This window comes from Pogoniulus pusillus, chromosome 29 (genome assembly GCF_015220805.1).
Source record: "Pogoniulus pusillus isolate bPogPus1 chromosome 29, bPogPus1.pri, whole genome shotgun sequence".
NCBI classification, from domain to species: domain Eukaryota; kingdom Metazoa; phylum Chordata; class Aves; order Piciformes; family Lybiidae; genus Pogoniulus; species Pogoniulus pusillus.
This window is the reverse complement of record NC_087292.1, coordinates 7592500-7610659: the sequence shown is the minus strand read 5'-3', so window position 1 is coordinate 7610659 and position 18160 is coordinate 7592500.

The window sequence follows — 18160 nt, the reverse complement described above, 5'->3', positions numbered from 1 at the left end:
TTGTAACCAAAACGCTGTGTTCGACAGGTGACACAGGAGTGACGTGATATGCTTGATGCATCCAACTGAGCTTGTTAAGTTCTGCCTAATCGCAGTACCTGTTGGATATCAAACTGATTGGGAGACACAGTAGTCACAGCGTATAAAAGCCCAGCAAGCTACTTGTTGGGTTGCACATTCTAGTTTTAACCCACTCTGTGTGATAGCTTTTAAGATCTTTGGCTCGGGTGGTGCCCCATGAGGTAACTCCTAACGAAAGGGTCGCACAGTAGCATGTGGTACCTCAGAATGTCAGCTTTCTCTTGTGACAGACTCAGTCTGGACAGCTGGTCAGGAAGCATCCTACCCTTACTTAAAATGTTGCCTCAGAAAATGAGGACAGCAAAACATTAGTGTGCTGGAGCAGCTGCTCTATGAGGACAGGCTACAAGAGCCAGGACTCTTCAGCCTGGGGAAGAGAAGGCTTCAGGGAGACCTTACAGTAGCCTTTCAGCATCCGAAGGGGGCCTACAGGAGGGCTGGGGAGAGACTATTGGCAAGGTCTTGTAAAGACAGGACGAGGGGTAATGGGTTTAAACTGGCAGAGGGGAGATTGAAACTAGACGTTAGGAAAGGGTTGTTTGCAGTGAGGGTGGTGAGACACTGGAACAGGCTGCCCAGGGAGGTTGTGGCTGCTCCCTCCCTGGAGGTGTTCAAGGCCAGGCTGGATGAGGCCTTGAGCGACCTGTTCTAGTGGGAGGTGTCCCTGCCTATGGTGGAGGGTTGGAACTGGATGATCCTTGAGGTCCATTCTATGATTCTATGATATGAAATAATAATTTATGAGAGTGTAGTGTGATTCAAGCAAGCTGGCCAGCATCAGACAGGATCTCTCACTGTCAGACACAGAACTGAGCACTAGCTTTGTTTTTCCCTGGTTTAGTTTTCTAAAGCTTTGAGAAATCACAGCTTAACAGGAGAAGCAAAGCCTGCATCTCCTTAAGGAGCATTTGGATTTGTTTAGGTATAAGAGAAATATTCTGAAAGCTCTACAGCCAGGAACTTTAAAAGTAAATGGTGCAGCTCTTGGTAGTCCCACAACGTGTTCTGTCACAGGTTCATGTGCTAGATTGACTCACAGGGATGAGTGAAGCTCTTCAGTCAATCTTGTTTCCTTGCATCCCTCAGTTGCCAGTGGTTAAAATACTAGACTGCAGTCATTGTAAACTGGGTGATGAAGATGGTGAAAGGCCTGGAGCACAGCCCTGAGTGGAGAGGCTGAGGGAGCTGGGGGTGTGCAGCCTGCAGAAGAGGAGGCTCAGGGCAGAGCTCATTGCTGTCTGCAACTACCTGAAGGGAGGCTGCAGCCAGGTGGGGGTTGGTCTCTTCTGCCAGGCAACCAGCAACAGAATAAGGGGACACAGTCTCAAGTTGTGCCAAGGAAGGTCTAGGCTGGATGTTAGGAGGAAGCTCTTCACAGAGAGAGGGATTGGCATTGGAATGGGCTGCCCAGGGAGGTGGTGGAGTCACCATCCCTGGAGGTGTTCAGGAAAAGCCTGGATGAGGCACTCAGTGCCATGGTCTGGTTGATTGGACAGGGCTGGGTGCTAGGTTGGCCTGGATGATCTTGGAGGTCTCTTCCAATCTGGCTGATTCTATGATTCTATGATAACCAGCTGAACTAACACAGTATATGCTACTCCAAGTTATGGCCTATTAAAACTGTAAGCTCTCCACATATTCCTATCTCTTGGCTAAAGTGGCTGGGTTTATGAGAAACTCCTGCTGAAATTTAAAGGAAATCCAAAGATAAAAATCCTGGGGTTTCACACATAGTAGAAGGAAGGCTTTGAATATGAAGTGTGATAGAACTCTGAAATTCACAGTGCAATTAGTTTTACATGCTAAGCAAAAAATAAACCCACTTGAGTTACCAGGCTTTTCATGATGTGTTTCTTGAAGTAATATCAGCATATATATAGCAAACACCAATCTATTTATGTCTTAACACTCAAAAATGTACCATTCTGAGCTGTTATGAGCAGAGCACATTGTACAGAAGACTCAGGAAACTTTCATGTGTATGCCAGGATTTTATCTATCTCCTTTTTTCTTTCATTCTTCCTTGCTTGCCTGCTTTCACTCACAACTTTTTTTAATCTCACTTTCTCTCTCTTTTTAATCTTTTTGTCTTTCTTTCTGGAAATAGTTACAGGGTTTTTTTTTTGTCAGCTCGTGCTGGCTCTGGGCTATGAAACCTGCAGGCACTGGGCTGAATGAACATTTATGGCTGCCCCATCAGAATTCTGGCATGTACCATTGTTTTGCATGTTAATAAAAGACAGATATATTGGCCACTCTTTTACCACATGTAGTCTGGAAAAAAGCTACAGGGTGCAGAGGCTGAATGTGGAGAAAGACAACTTCAGTACTTCAGTGTAGAAACAGTTGAAAACATTGTGAAGTTTAACGGAAAAAAATAGCCCTGATCTATTCTGTAACTGTTACAGTGCCTGTTCCTCCACCTGTCTCTGCTGGTTGAGGAGCTGAGATGCATGCAATAAGTGGGAAATTGGAATAAGTAAATGATTCTCCTAGTGTAATTTATCTATTTCTAGACATATAGTTTACCTGCCACTTAATGCAGCTGCATATCTATCCTTCTGAGCAGCTATTCTAATGTGGCTGAACTTTCTGAGAACTGAAAGGTTGCTACATTCAATTTGCCAGAAAGGGTTTTTTTTTGGGTTGTTTTGCTTTGATAATTTTTCTAACTGCAACTGTACATTTTAGTGAATTACAGACAGAAGAGCTTATGTAGTACTGCTGGCATTGGCTGGAATTGCTTAAAAGTATACTGTCAGGCTTTCAAAATACATGAATGTTGATTGCCTAATTCACAACGCAGAGAAAATGTCAGTATTTTTATTTGCCTGTTTGCAAAGTCCAGCGAAATGAGCTGCAGATGCATAGCCTCTGCCTCTTACTGCCAATAGTGCTGCATGTAAATGAAGATTGCTACATTTCCAGTGAGCTATGCAGCTGTGGAGTTACCATTTACCACCAAACCGCATGGTCTGGAGGGTTAGGAGTGAAAGATTTCTTCTCAGTCTTAATCCTGACTGTGCCAGCCATTTGCTGTGCAATCTGGGAAAAGTCATTTCACCTGTAAATGCTTTTCCATGCTAAAATGGGATTCATTATCACAGAGGCACGTAGCGAACACTCCTTATCATTTCTGTACAGCAATTTGCAGCAAAGTGTTGTGTAGCTCTTTTGTTGCTATAATACCCAAAGCGGGCAAATAGCCTCTGTAAAGACATGGTTGTAACCAATGATTAAATGTGTGCAAAGCCTACTTATCGTTATCTTGAGGAGAAAAAGTTAGATTAAAAACTGGACTTCATCCCTCTGTGAGAGGAAAGGCTTAGGACATAGAACCATAGAATCATAGAATCAACCAGGTTGGAAGAAACCTCCAAGATCATCCAGTCCAACCTATCACCCAGCCCTATCCAGTCAACTAGACCATGGCACTAAGTGCCTCATCCAGTCTTTTCTTGAAGACCCCCAGGGACGGTGCCTCCAGTGAGCATGTCACAAAGGGGTCAGATTTAGAACGGGCAAGGTTTAGGGTCAAACTTCAGTATTTAGGAAATCACTTCAAGATGAGCTGTATTCCAGCAAGTATTTTTCTAGGGAATAAAGGAACTATTTAAAACACAGTAACTTTACACCTGGCAAGGTGTGGCCTTCAACGTGACAGTAAATGCTGTTGTGGTGTCAGGCAAGCCTTATCTAGCAAATCTTTTGTAGGTGCTAGAAAGAATTCAGGGTGTATGCAAACCATCTCAGTGGGGAATGCTGCTGCAGGGCACTGCTTACTGCTGAAGTCCTGTCATCAGGCTGTGTCATAAAGGCATGGGAAGCCGAGTGTGTATGTGCTTACTGGAGGAACTGAAAGCTTCCTTTAGGCTTCCCTAAAGAATGCTTCCCTATATTTTAGTTCTTTACTGCATGTAGGCTGTGGAAGGTTTTCTGAGCACTGATAACAAGTCCTGTCCAGCTGCATCTGGAGTGACTGTTGGATACTCCACCTAAACTGCCTTCTACTTTTCTAGATTTTTGTTGTCTGTTGTGTTGCAAGGAGAGACCTTTGCATGCCAGGTGTGCTTCAAAGCAGAGATTTAGAAGAGCTGTGAAACTCACTTCGGTTGGTACCAAAAACTCTCTGTATCTAAATTCCTCACTTGCCTCTAGCGGTACAGGAGTTTAAATTCTGTTCAGCTCCACTGCCATTTGTCAAAGTCAACTGTGGTAATTGTGAAATTATATACAGGCATTTGAGAGCCAAAGCACTTTCGTATTCAAGCTTCAGCTATGAGCAGGACTTTTCAGGGAGCATGTTCAGATCTTGTAGAGCTAGTTTTTGTTGAGATACACCTTGGCAATGTTAGAGCCACTTCTTGTGCTGCAGCACTGCTGATGTTCATGTCTTGTGCCTGTGCGGTACAAGAGATATCTGAAAAGCATTTTGAACAGACAGGATTGTGTTGCTTTGAAAAAATCCTCACTTGAGTGAAGCCTGTTGAGACAGATGATCCTATTTACATCTCAGTAAATATCATCTAGTGGTGTTTCCAAACTTGCAGACACTGCTAGGTAGCAGCCTTGCCTTTTGCATCCTGATGTTAACCGCTTACTTGTGCTTTTGCTAGTTTGAGAATGGGTTATTGAACTTCTTCCCACTGAACGGGCTCCTAGACAGAAGCTGTGCAGAGATCACAGTGAAGTCAAAATTACATTGCTGGAGGGTTCTATAGAAACAAAATCTACTCAAAATGGACCCAGATCTGGCATGTCAAAACAGGCTTAAAACCCAAACAAGCCCAGACCTGATCCATGTCTGCAAAAGCCCTCTGCTACTCCTGGTCTGGCATATCAAACAAGAGCTCCCTTGCTTTTGATTCTTGTCATGCAGCTCATCTAATTCTTCCAATATAGTCACCTCCAGTCATGCTTGTATTGATGCCTGATGTGATGCTTGTAGTGATGACTGTTGTGACACAGTAGATCCATCCACCTGTCATTCCCTTTTTCATTTGTAAAGATGCTTTAAGAGGCTTGTTGGGGATATAATTATTATTACATTTGAAGATTTAATCTTTAGAAGGAGATCTAGCAGTCTGATCCATTCAGCTAATTCCTAGCAAGGGGAAACATTCCATCAGTTATAAAGAATGAGATCTTCAGTTCCTGTTCTTTGGTCTTTACATAGAAAACAGGACAGCTGATCCATGAGCATGGCTGTCCTACAGAAACACACATCCATGGTTTTGCATCATCACTCTCCCCAGTTGCCAAAAGACTGCAGGCATAAATTTAAGCACTGAAAGTATTACAGCCTTTGCACCTTTTATTCTATGGAGTGAAAGAAGAGTTAAGAAATGCTTTTGAATGTGTAGGGCTAAGAAGACCAGAAGACTTTCCAAAAAGGATGGATTGTTTATTACAAGTGTGGGGTTTTCCCTCTGCGTGACTCAGTTGCTCGACTGGCTGTAGGGAGCAAAGGTTGGAGAAAAACTTGATTTAAGCTTGACTGATCATTGTGCAACGTGCACTTATGTATAGAAGATACTGCCTCAGCTTTTTATGGATTATTTTAATTGGTACTTTTTGCCTTTGGCATGACTAATGTTTTGCCAACTTTAAAGACATGAATGAATCACATATTCTTCCCTTTATCAGCCTCTTGTGCCATGGAATATTTAGACAAGATTCTAGCTTTCAGTAGTAAAGTTAATAACAGAAACCTGTCTTATCATTGGCAGATATCACTGAGTTTTGCCAAACTTGAAATTAGAATTTGAGAAAGCATTGCAGACTCTTGGGAATCAATATTGTTAAAAACTAATTAAATTGATAGCTAGCCCAAATGCTCTTCATCATTTATGGGTTCTTTATGACCTGTATGACCTTGCATCTACTTATTTTTATCATTATTATTTCTAGGATTAGAAGAATACTGCAGTAGTGAAAAGCTGATGTCGTCTGTGCCAATACAGAAGCAACAGTGTTATGTGCCACAGCTAAGACCACACCAAGACCGGTGCCAGTGTCCAGTAATTCAGCTGTACCAGTAGAGGGAGCTTATAGTTTTGAATACCTAACCTGTGTGCCTACATAGGCTTTCTACAGGTTGCTCCTTGCCCTGTGCTAAGTTCTCCTTTCGACTAAAACCATGTTAGAAGAAAAACATAGGTAAAGGCAGAACCTCGTGGTGCTGTTAGCTGCCTTTGCAGCGACTTGAATAACTACCCTTGCAAATCTCTTGACTAAGAAGGGCCACTGGCTGAGTGACCTTTACAAGACTGCACCACCCACATCATCCACACTCTTTTATCTTAGGTGTTCCACAGCTGGTGCATTACTTGGTAAAACAGAACTATTGTAGTTTTATATCTGATGATGAACAACAGTGTTAGGCAAAGGTTTTGGTCTTTAAAACCACTGTAGAAAAATTGCACTAGCTCATTCCCAACATGCTTACAGTGACTGCATTGGATGGGAGCACATTTTAAAGAACCTAGTAAGCATAGGATTTACCCAGGATATTAGTAATGTCATCAAAATGAGGTGGAGAAAATTGTCTCCACTAAAGATCTTAAAATATTCCATTCATGCCTCTGTGGCAGCTGTCAGATGGAAAACAAGACTAAGCAGATATTATCAAAGGGTTGGTATTCTAGATGGAAAAATCTTAATGAGGCTAGCAAGATAACCAGATTGGGATGCTCTGAAAGAACCACTTCATAATTCATTAAATGTCAGCGACCTGACTGAAGGTTTCTTTTTAATTCTTTCCCCCCCCCCCCCTTTTTTAATGCAAGGCTAGTTATTGAAATGGGTCTAAATTTTTTATATGTGATTATAACATTCTGCTGCCTTTTTGGTTTTGTTTTTTTTTTGGTTACCAAAGAGAAGGATGAAATGCTGAGAGGAAACAGAATATTCTTCTGAAAGGACACAGTGTGTGGATTTACTCACATTTCAGGCATTTTACTTCCCCAGACAAGAGTCGGGGCAAGAGTAAAATGATGATAGGATCAGTCTTCATGAAAGTCAAGGTTTTGTCATAGTATTTACTTTTTATCAAAAGGCAATACAATTAACAACTATTTCTTCAGAAAGCTTTTTCTTCTCTTTTACTTTTCAGTTTCTATAGCAAAACTACCTACTCTGATGGAGGTGCAGCAAAGCCACATCTGCTACAGCTTGTTTTATTGTACTGAAAACACTGCATCTACACAAATCCAGTGGTTGGTGTCCATCAGCCTGTCCCTGTTGCCAGCTTCTGTGACTATCCAGACCTATAAACTTGGAGGCAACACCTGAATAAAATGGCAAGTCTGCCCAGACAAAGAAAGACATTTCCATCTGAAAGGTGAAACAATCTCTGTGCTGTGGGACCATTTGATTCCATTTTAGACCTAGTCAGCTGAGATACGTCACTGAATTTCTCAGTTTAGCAAGTTCCAGTGACCTGGCATAAACAATTGTATCTTGGACATTTCTTTAGTATTTAAACTCTTTCCTTCACCTGAAAATGTTGGCATTTTTCTTATGGTTTGCAACTTATTTAACGTTTTCCTTTCCAGCAGCAAACTCCTTTCCTTTTTCTTTTACAAAGCAGCCATAATGAATACATTATTTTAAGTATGAAAATTTATCACCTGTTGATGAATGCCAAGCAGCTGAGGGAAGAGGTTTCCTAATCCTTGGAGGTCATGTTCATCTGAGCCTGTTGGCAGAGTGTATTTTAATGCAGCTTTACAGTTCTGCCTAATCTCCAAATTCCTCTTCATTATGATGCATCATTTTCCATTTCATTTGCATTACCACTTTCAGATTTGCAGCCAACTGTGTTTCTCAGCTGACAATTGTGGGCATTTCTTTTCAATAATGCCACATTTGAAGTTGCTGTCTGGTCAGATTGCAGTATCAGAATGCAGCAACTAGTTTGCATTATTACTTCAAAACTTTGGGAATTTGTTGCAAAAGATACTATTTTCTTTTTAAAACTTACTAACTACAGATCTTGAAAATTCATGAGTATGCTCACTCAGTCTTTCCCCAAAGCTAAGAGATTTTGAAAGAAGAAAAGATAGAATATTTAATTTGCTTTTGGGGGATTAAACATATGCCATTGCCTTCATTATATTCTTTTCTTCAACTCTATAGAAAGGAAGTATGGTGTTAAGCTCCTGCAGTGCAGTAAGTGACAACCTGTGGAAGAGCGTGGAACAGTTGGGTGGAGGAGCCTGGCCTGTCTTGGTAATGTCATTTAAAGGTGTGTGGAGAAGGAAAAGAGAGCTGCTCATGCAACGTTTCCTTCCAGGCTTTTAATGCAACTGTCATTAGCTAAGCAATATGACACAGGCCTTTAGTTAGTAGTAGGTTTTGAGGACAGGCTGACAATATGAGACCAGTAACTGTCCTTCCCAGACGTCCTTTCAGTCTATGGTAACTATTGAACTAGTATAGTGTTTAAACCTGATGAAGTTAATTGCTGTTTTATTAATAAGGGCTACAAAATTCTAACTCTGTGGCAGTTGTTTCCACTGGGAGCAAGGTTTGAATTCAGTGGCAATTCTCTAGGTGCTGCATAACTCACATATATACACATTTTAACAGCTAACCTCCCTCCTTCTGCCATCCCCTCCAATTTGCCAAATAATCTTTTTAGCAATGGAATCTCATTTATATGCAACATTGAGAGCAAGCCTCATCTCTTCCTTTCTTTTGCCATTAGCCCCTGAATAGGTTTTGGGTTTCCATCCAGACAAATGCAAACTGTTGATGATTTGTTTCATAGCAGAAGCGAATAGCAGAAACAGGTAGCGTTAATGCATCACAGCATTTTCAAGATTTAGTTGGTCTTTTTTTAAGATTTCAAGGTTCTTTTCTTTTAGGTAACAGAATAGGGAAAGAACTGCTTGAAAAACATGTGCAGTGACATGTTGATCTTGAAAGGAAATGAAGCAGTACACCTGCATAGTAAGTACTAATTCATTACTGCTGTTAGCAGGTGGCTCTGGCCACAATTTGTCACTGTTTCTTTTTGCTGAAGATACATTTTTCCTATTCAAACCTGTCAAGTTATCCTTCTATCCACTCCTCAGCCATGCAGCTGGCTCTCTGTCTTAATCATTCAGCCATCTCTTTGCAGTCACTATTTTTACTTGTTATTTCCTGATTCTACATAGGCCTTTCAATATTTTAAACTGAAAAAAAAAAAGAACTATTACTGTGGATGTTTTCATTTTAATGTATGAATGTGCAGAATATGATTTTATGAAAGAATGTTTGGGAGTACAACATTTTAAAATGCTTACTAGTGGGGTTTGGTTTAGCCCAGGCTTTAGTGACAAGAAATAAGGAAGATTATACTGTTCTCACCTGAAATACTGAACAATGCATTGGTAAAGATGGACTAAAGAGCTGCTACTGGGTTTCAGAATGAAAGTCTGGTGTGTGTATGTGGGTATTAATGTTTATTCCACGACATGTAAATTTCCAGGCAGTTTAAAAGACTTTTCCTAGAACTGATAATACATTTATCAAATTTGCTTTACAGACAGCCATGGATATTAGGAGTACTTATTAGGAAAATGTGAACATCTTAGACCTTCAAACTTGTAGAAAAGATGGAAGCTAAAAATGTGCATAGTGATAGTTTATCTCTCTCTGTTTCCACTCTTTTTAAAGTATGATTAACTTCAGTTGCTGGAAAGGACAGCTTAGACAAACTTCCTGATTTCTGAGCAGCAGAGCAGCTAATGGCAATGTTAGAGTGTCATTCAGGTGGACATCCTCAGGCAGCACCTGTAGCATCAGTGAGGGTCATGTAATAAAAGTGTGGGCTCTGTACATTTATTTCAGTTTGTTTATGCAGCTATCTCAGTTTCACCTGCTTTAGGGTATATTTTAATGACAGGCTTCTTGTACTGCTATAGTATGTTATGTCCCATCTCTGGTAATTATTTACCCATGGGTAACACTTTGGTGCATTATTAATGTTACTTATTGCTTCCCACAAGAGTTAGCCTCCAAATCCAACCACGTGAGTAGTAATTGCTTCTTGGTCAACTTTGATGACAAAAAAATAACGAATTGAAACCATAACATTTGTTTACTGAAAGCATATTAGCCTTGTAGTTATCACATAAGAACTGTATTCCCACTTTAAATTACCTTGAAAATAAAATCAATAGCTTATTTAAACAGACCAAACCAGGGGGAAAAAAAATTAATTGCCCCCAGGAAGACAAGTAACAAATTTCATTTAGAAAGAAACAATACTGATAAACTAATAAATTTCATTTAGAAAGAAACAATACTGATAAACTAATAGAAGGGACTGCAGGGTGCAATTGGGATATTCTGGTCACTAGAGGGGATAAGAAGAACTGGGAACAAAAGAAAACAAAATGAAACAAAAAGGGCAAAAAAAGCCAATTTTTTACTTCTATCCCAGTTCAACACAAAAAGTAGGTAGATTTTGACAGAAACAATAAGAATCAACATGCTCGTGACTCAGCTGTGCATTCAAAGTGGATTTTCAATGTTTCCATTTGAGAACCTATTTCAGGGAATAAAATCTCCAGCTGGTAGACTGACAGCTCATCTGTACTTATGCTTACACAGTAAAAGCAGTCTGATTTAATTCAGTTCCCCTCTTACATATGATCAGCCTGAGTCAGAATTCTGAAATAGCCAGTCCTTAGTTGCTGTCTTCTCTTACTCATTTTGCACCTGCCTTGTTTCTCTTGAACATTTGCTCTGAGATAAAAAAGCAATGTCCAGTCCTTTATCCTTTTGGGGGAAGGTGTCTCCACCACTTTAAAGCAAAATTACGTTAAGCATATTTCAACTGTTTGAAAAAAATCAAGGCAGCTATTAATCTTATAATGAAGAACTCAAGCAGATAGCAAATCTGACTCCTTGGTGAAATCTTACAGAGTCTGGTACAGATTGTTTTGAAATCAGTGGCAAAGTTGTTTTCTGTTGTCATTGCCATTTACTCAGTGTCTGGTACTGAAATCACTGGAGGTGTGGCAGTGTTGGACTTCGGCTTAGATTTGCTGCTTTAGCAGACATTTGTTCTGTCACAACTGCACTGCTCATAGTTGTTTGCCTAGCTAGAAGAGAGTGTTTCAGGTAGGGGAGTTCTGTGCCATCTATACCAATGGCTTAGGAATTTATCAGGCTCCAGATTTTCAGGTGTCATCAGGAAAGGTATCTGTACTCCCTTTGGGTCAGTGGCTGTCACTTTAATGTACCAAGAGAAGCAGGGGATTTGGGTTCACAGATGTTTTGTTATGTCAAAGATGAATTCCATATCTGCACTTCATGTTGCCCAGGACAAACATTCTGTGTTCTGCATAAGCAGCCAGTGGGCCGACTAATCAGCAAGCCAGCTGATGAGAAAGCACAGAAGTTATTGCTTCTCAGAATGTTTGCCATGGAAGTTCTGGATCCATGTACAAATGAAAAGTATTCTGGAGGTATCAAAGTTATTTGATAAATTGAATTTGTCACTACTTGCTCAATTTTAGGTGCATTTTTTCATGAAGATTTCTTGGTGTTGTTTTGGGGCTTTTTGGTTGGTTTGTTTGGGTTTGGTTTTGATGTTGGGTTTTTTTTCCTGTGGGTTCCTTAGAAACTAATTGAATCTCTTACTAAGTTGCTCAACAATACTTTGAACTGATCAAACATTGTACTTTGATGACTTTGTTCTTAACTCACTTCTCACAATAATTCACAATAATTCATTTCCTTCATGACTTTATATCTTGATGACAGTTATCTGAGAAAGAAAACACATCCCAAGAACTTTCTTCTTTTCTGAAGATGCTCAAAACATTTTTTTATTTGCTTGCCAGCTATAAATTGATATTGGCTCTGATGCCAAGCATAAATGCTGAAAGACTCACTGTTAAGCCTGTATGCTGTAGAGAAATATATCATTTAGGTCTTGGCCTTCTGTACATTCCTGCTCTTTAAGGGCTTCAGTGATGCACGTAGCACTTTTGGTGCAGATAGGCAAAATGTGGAGGTTACATAAAGGATATTACCCTTGTCAGGACACAATAGCTTAAAGTTAACTTTTTACCCTCTGAGGAATAATTTATGGCTGGGAAGAGAATGAGGACTAATGACTTATACAGCCCTTAGGTCATCAAGAAGTCACTTAGAAGTCTTCCATTGACTTGCTTGGGTTTTATATTAACTGCATCTCTGTGCCTTAGTTAAATCAAACATTAAATAGATGTTCTTCAAGTTTTTCAGGTGTCAAGCTACAAATAATGACTGCAATTATGATCCTCATTGATTCTTTTGAACATTCTGAGAGGGACACTTAGGTTGTGAAATATTTTTCCATAATATTTAATTTAAAGAAAAAAATGTTATGATTCTGTATCTTTAGTTGTAGCTAGCAGGAGAAATATTCAACAGTTTGCATGCTTTTCTGTATGCCAAGCAGGGAGGTGTGCATGAAGTGGCTAAATAGGAGCATCTGTAAATGTGCTTGCAGGATGTTGAGACCTGGTGCAAGACTTAGCATGCTACAGTTTGTTTTTATGTATGCTTGCTTTTAAGTTCCATTTGAATGTGTTGCAATGAGGTCAGATACTGTCCACAGTGATTAGCAGATTCTGGAAGTCATAAGTTGTTCATAGAAAATTTGTTATTACTGCAGATCCTTTCCAGATTTCAAAAATACAAGAGGCCTGATGCATTTGGGTATGGACATACTCTCCTGCTAATGGGGAAGAGGTTTGCTGTCCATCTGTGCCTGCAGGTCTACATTACCTTTCACCAAAGCTAAGAATTTCAAATCTATAAGCTACATGTGTTCAACTTAAATGGTAGCTGCACGCTCACTGAACATAGTGCTCTTTGTTCTCTGCTTATTTCTTTCTAAGGATTGTTCTAGTTTTGCTTTAAACCATAGTGACTGAGCCCTGAAAAAGCAGAAAGAATGACAAAGAAGCAGAAAGAATGATAAAGCAGTAGAAATGGAATGACCTTTGGAAGAGGATCTGCATCCACCAGGGCTTCTGTCTATGGCCATGCTAGTGACAAGGAGGAATGATGAAAAAAGGAGCAGAGGAGCAAGGAAAAGGAGCAGAATGTCTGAGTTTCTTTAGTTAAACAATACAAAGGCTCCCTCTGGTTTCTAAGCAAAGATGCTGAGATGAGAAGTGATGCAAAACTCTAGCAGTTCCTCAAAGCCTACTCTCCTGATCACATATCATAACAAATAAAGCTGTAGTATGATGTACAGCTTGGTAGTATTATGCTGCATTTTTCAATTTCCCTACTGATTTAAGGAATTAGTCTGTCCAATATACTATATTTATGCACATTCTCTCTCAACTTTTTGATAAAAGCAAATGCAAACAACATACAATGGAACAGGACAAATCTCAGCATGCACAAGGATCATTCTCAAGAGATAAATGACATCAATTGACAAGATCTGACTTAGATAGCACACAGTTTTGTGGGGGACATCTGTCAACAGGCAACATAGACTTTGCAGCAATACACAAGCAAGAAAACTCTGAATATGGTTTCTTCCTGTATTAAACTGTACCATTGCAATCTTGACTTCTGTGATCTGGGCCATGTAAAGTTATAAACAAGATATGGCTGTTAAGGGTTTGTTGGGTTTTTTGCTGGTAGATACAGGTTAGGATCATCCAAGTTTCCACTTTTCACACACACACACAAAAAAAGAGCAGATTAGAAAAATGAAATTCATCACATTATCTAAGCAGAATGGTATGCAGCTGGTATTATGCATCCATGTAATAATAGAGGATTCTTGGTTCAGGAAGATAACCATCAAGTTAATTAACAATATGGTTTTAATATGTAGCAACTTACTCAGGTGTTGAGGCCAAACTGGAAGATCCAGTCATGCAGGTCTCAGATTTGTTTTCTTTTCAAAACTATGAAGAATCTTCATCCTAAAGTCTGACATTATTTGATGGCAAGGATCCAAAATGTTTCAGTTTAATTTCTGAGTACTGCACACATCTGGGATGATTGTTAGAACATATTGTCATGATTTGTGGAGGGATGGGAGATAAAGAGATCTGAGGGGTTTGATTTAAAGGCCAGTGAAAGAAAAGAGTAGTAAGCATCAGAGCAAATCATAGAATCATAGAATCAGCCGGATTGGAAGAGACCTCCAAGATCATCCAGTCCAACCTAGCACCCAGCCCTGTCCAGTCAACTAGACCATGGCACTGAGTGCCTCATCCAGGCTTTTCTTGAACACCTCCAGGGACAGTGACTCCATCACCTCCCTGGGCGGCCCATTCCAATGCCAATCACTCTCTGTCAACAACTTCCTCCTAACATTCAGCCTGGACCTTCCTTGGCACAAGTTGAGACTTGTTCTGTTGCTGGTTGTCTGGCAAAAGAGACCAACCCCACCTGGCTCCACTCTCCCTTCAGGTAGTTGCAGACAGCAGTGAGGTCTGCCCTGAGCCTCCTCTTCTGCAGGCTGCACACCCCCAGCTCCCTCAGCCTCTCCACTCAGGGCTGTGCTCCAGGCCCCTCACCAGCTTTGTCGCCCTCCTCTGGACACGTTCCAGTATCTCAACATCTCTCTAGAATTGAGGAGCCCAGAACTGGACAAATGTTTCTTTGAAATATGTTATGTATGTTATAAACCATATTTTTCATTAGTTTAGTGCTCGTTAGTAAAGTGTTAAATTGTAATTTAATGTTATAAACTGAGATAAATCAGCTGACATTAAAAAATAACATCCAAAAAAATGATGCTACCAAAAACAGACCATTTGAAATAAATTCATACTGCACAACATCTTCCTAGACATTTAACCATCTTCTCAATATGATCCAGATCCTAACATATCTTTTATGTTAGAAAATATGCTTACAGGCTGCTTTTCCCTGAATTAAACTGACTTATTTTTTTTTTCCCAGCTTGGAGTTAATTTCAAACCTTAGATTAATAAATGCCTCTGCACTGTGTCAGTAGAATGGCAGCAACACAGCCAACAATTAAGGCAGGGTAATTTGATCTTGAACTGCTGGCAAAACAGCAAAACTCAGCACATTTTGAAAGAAATTTGAAAAAGTCACAATATAATCAAATAAACCTGAAACCTGTTCAGTGTTCACCATCTTCTCTATCTTTTGATGTTTTCACACAAAGGTATAAAGTCTCATTTCTAAAACTCTTTTCCAGCACAATGTCGCTCACTCCTGCTGTAGCTCTTGCACTGCATTAGCTGCTTTTGAAATGTAAAGAGTTTCTGACAAAGGGACATACAGACAATCAGCACACACAAGATTTCACTTGGGCTTTCTTTCATTCCTAGGCTCAAGTTGGTGGATAATTTACCAATAAATGTTACAGAACTGAATATTTGGAGAAACTGAAAATCTCTCTTGGACTTGTCTGGAACAAATACTTACATCAAAGCAATTACAAATATAATCTGTTATTTGCAATAGTTGCCCTAAATGATCTGCTCAGCAAATGAATATTCCTGCACTCCTGTGTTTTAAGCACACCAAGCATACAGTTTCATAAGAGATTTTTGTAAAAGGTTAACCCTCCTTGGGGAGTGGTCTTGACCCTGACCCCAGGTCCTCCTGACTCCTCCCTGGGGGTGGGTCTGAACACTACCAGGTCTGGTGGTTAACCCACTCCTTCTCCTCTCCTTCTCCTCTCCCTCTCCCTCTCCCTCTCCCTCTCCCTCTCCCTCTCCCTCTCCCTCTCCCTCTCCCTCTCCCTCTCTCCTTTTGTAATTTCCCTACCTCAAATACCTTTTATCTATTTTTTTTTCTTTTAACTTCCAAATCGAAGTGAGACTATTTATTTGGGTGTTCTTTACCTTTTCTTCTCTACATCTAATTCCTTTTCCTTGGGAAAGGGGGGAGAGGGAAAGGCATCCTATAAATTGTTACCAGTTCTATTAACTATATTTGAGTCTCCAGAAAGTTTAAACTAGAACTGAAACTTTTTTTTTTAAATTAAATTTATTATTCTACTTAAACTTTTTTATTTTTTTAATGGAATCATAATCTGGATACAAAATCCAACTAATGTTTACATTGTCTGCTCAATCACATTTTGTCCCTTGTGAACACTGGAATTTAGTAAGATTTAGCTGCATCCTGGAATCTTATGAATCTTTTTCCCCTATGAAAAAGAAGATAAGAAATGCAGAGACAGATTGGTTCAGCTCTTTACCGTATAGTCATTTCCCCATGAGCTTGTTCTCCATGCAGAGACAGATTGGTTCAGCTCTTTACTGTGTAGTCATTTCCCCATCAGCTTGTTCCCCATGCAGAGACAGATTGGGTCAGCTCTTTACTGTATAGTCATTTCCCCATCAGTTTGTTCCCCTTGCAGAGACAGATTGGTTCAGCTCTTTACTGTATAGTCATTCCCCCATTAGCTTGTTCCCCTTGCAGAGACAGACTGGTTCAGCTCTTTACTGTATAGTCATTTCTCCATTAACTTGTTCCCCAAAGACTACAGAATAGTAACAATCACTGGATGCAACCGACTTGTGTCAAACTGATTTGATCCTACAGGCCCATGTGAACAATTCTCTATCTCATTCCCAACCTCTTGACCCACATTGCAGAATTGTGGGCTTTTTTTTTAATCCAACACAGATGATCTGTAGCTGGTATTAATCCAAAAATTCAATCTTGCCCTTTCATTTTCATTCCTTCTCAAAGTGCTCTGCAAAGGGAACGTAACAGGCTACTGGCTGTGTATCATAGAATCATAGAATCATAGAATCAACCAGGTTGGAAGAGACCTCCAAGATCATCCAGTCCAACCTAGCACCCAGCCCTGGCCAGTCAACTAGACCATGGCACTAAGTGCCTCATCCAGTCTTTTCTTGAAGACCCCCAGGGACGGTGCCTCCACCACCTCCCTGGGCAGCCCATTCCAATGGGAAATCACTCTCTCTGTGAAGAACTTCTTCCTAACATCCAGCCTATACCTACCCTGGCACAACTTGAGACTGTGTCCCCTTGTTCTATTGCTGGTTGCCTGGGAGAAGAGGCCAACCCCCACCTGGCTACAATGCCCCTTCAGGTAGTTGTAGACAGTAATAAGATCACCCCTGAGCCTCCTCTTCTCCAGGCTAAACAGGCCCAGCTCCCTCAGCCTCTCCTCATAGGATTTGTGTTCCAGGCCCCTCACCAGCTTTGTTGCCCTTCTCTGGACATGTTCCAGCACCTCAACATCTTTCTTGAATTGAGGGGCCCAGAACTGGACACAGTACTCAAGGTGTGGCCTGACCAGTGCTGAGTACAGGGGAAGAATAACCTCCCTTGTCCTACTGGCCACACTGTTCCTGATGCAGGCCAGGATGCCATTGGCTCTCTTGGCCACCTGGGCACACTGCTGGCTCATCTTCAGCTTACTATCTATCAGTACCCCCAGGTCCCTTTCCTCCTGGCTGCTCTCCAGCCACTCAGTCCCCAGCCTGTAGCGCTGCTTGGGGTTATTGTAATTGCAAAGAATAATGTAGAGCCTATAAAAACTTGACCAAGATTTAATGTGCAGTGCAGTTACCCTTCTGGGTCCATTAGACAACATTTTAAACTATTTTAATCACACACACACACAAACAACCAAAAAAGCCCTCACCAAACCTATTTGGCTGAAATATTTATGATAAATGTTTTAATGGATTTTGACATTTGAAATCACCTTAAAACTACAAAGATATATTTAACTCAAAAGACTGGCAGGAGATAGCAGGGTGAGACATGTCTCTGTGTGAAAAACAGAAGGCAGTATGCAGAAAAGACTTGCCATTGCCTCTTTTTTCTACAGGTTTTAACTACTTATATAGAAGTTTATCTATGCCTACAATTAATACCTAATGATTTGTAAAATCTGGATCAGTACAAAACCTAATAAAGACAAGATATAAATGTACCTGTAGTGAACACCAGGAAATCTTCCATTAAGTAACTGAAAATGGGGCATATTAGTTTTATCTGTGGTTACAATGACTTCTTTGCATAAATTGATGTCCAGGCTACTGGCAAAATATGTTGGTTCCTCTGCTTGGAAATAATTAACAAAGTTCTAGGACAA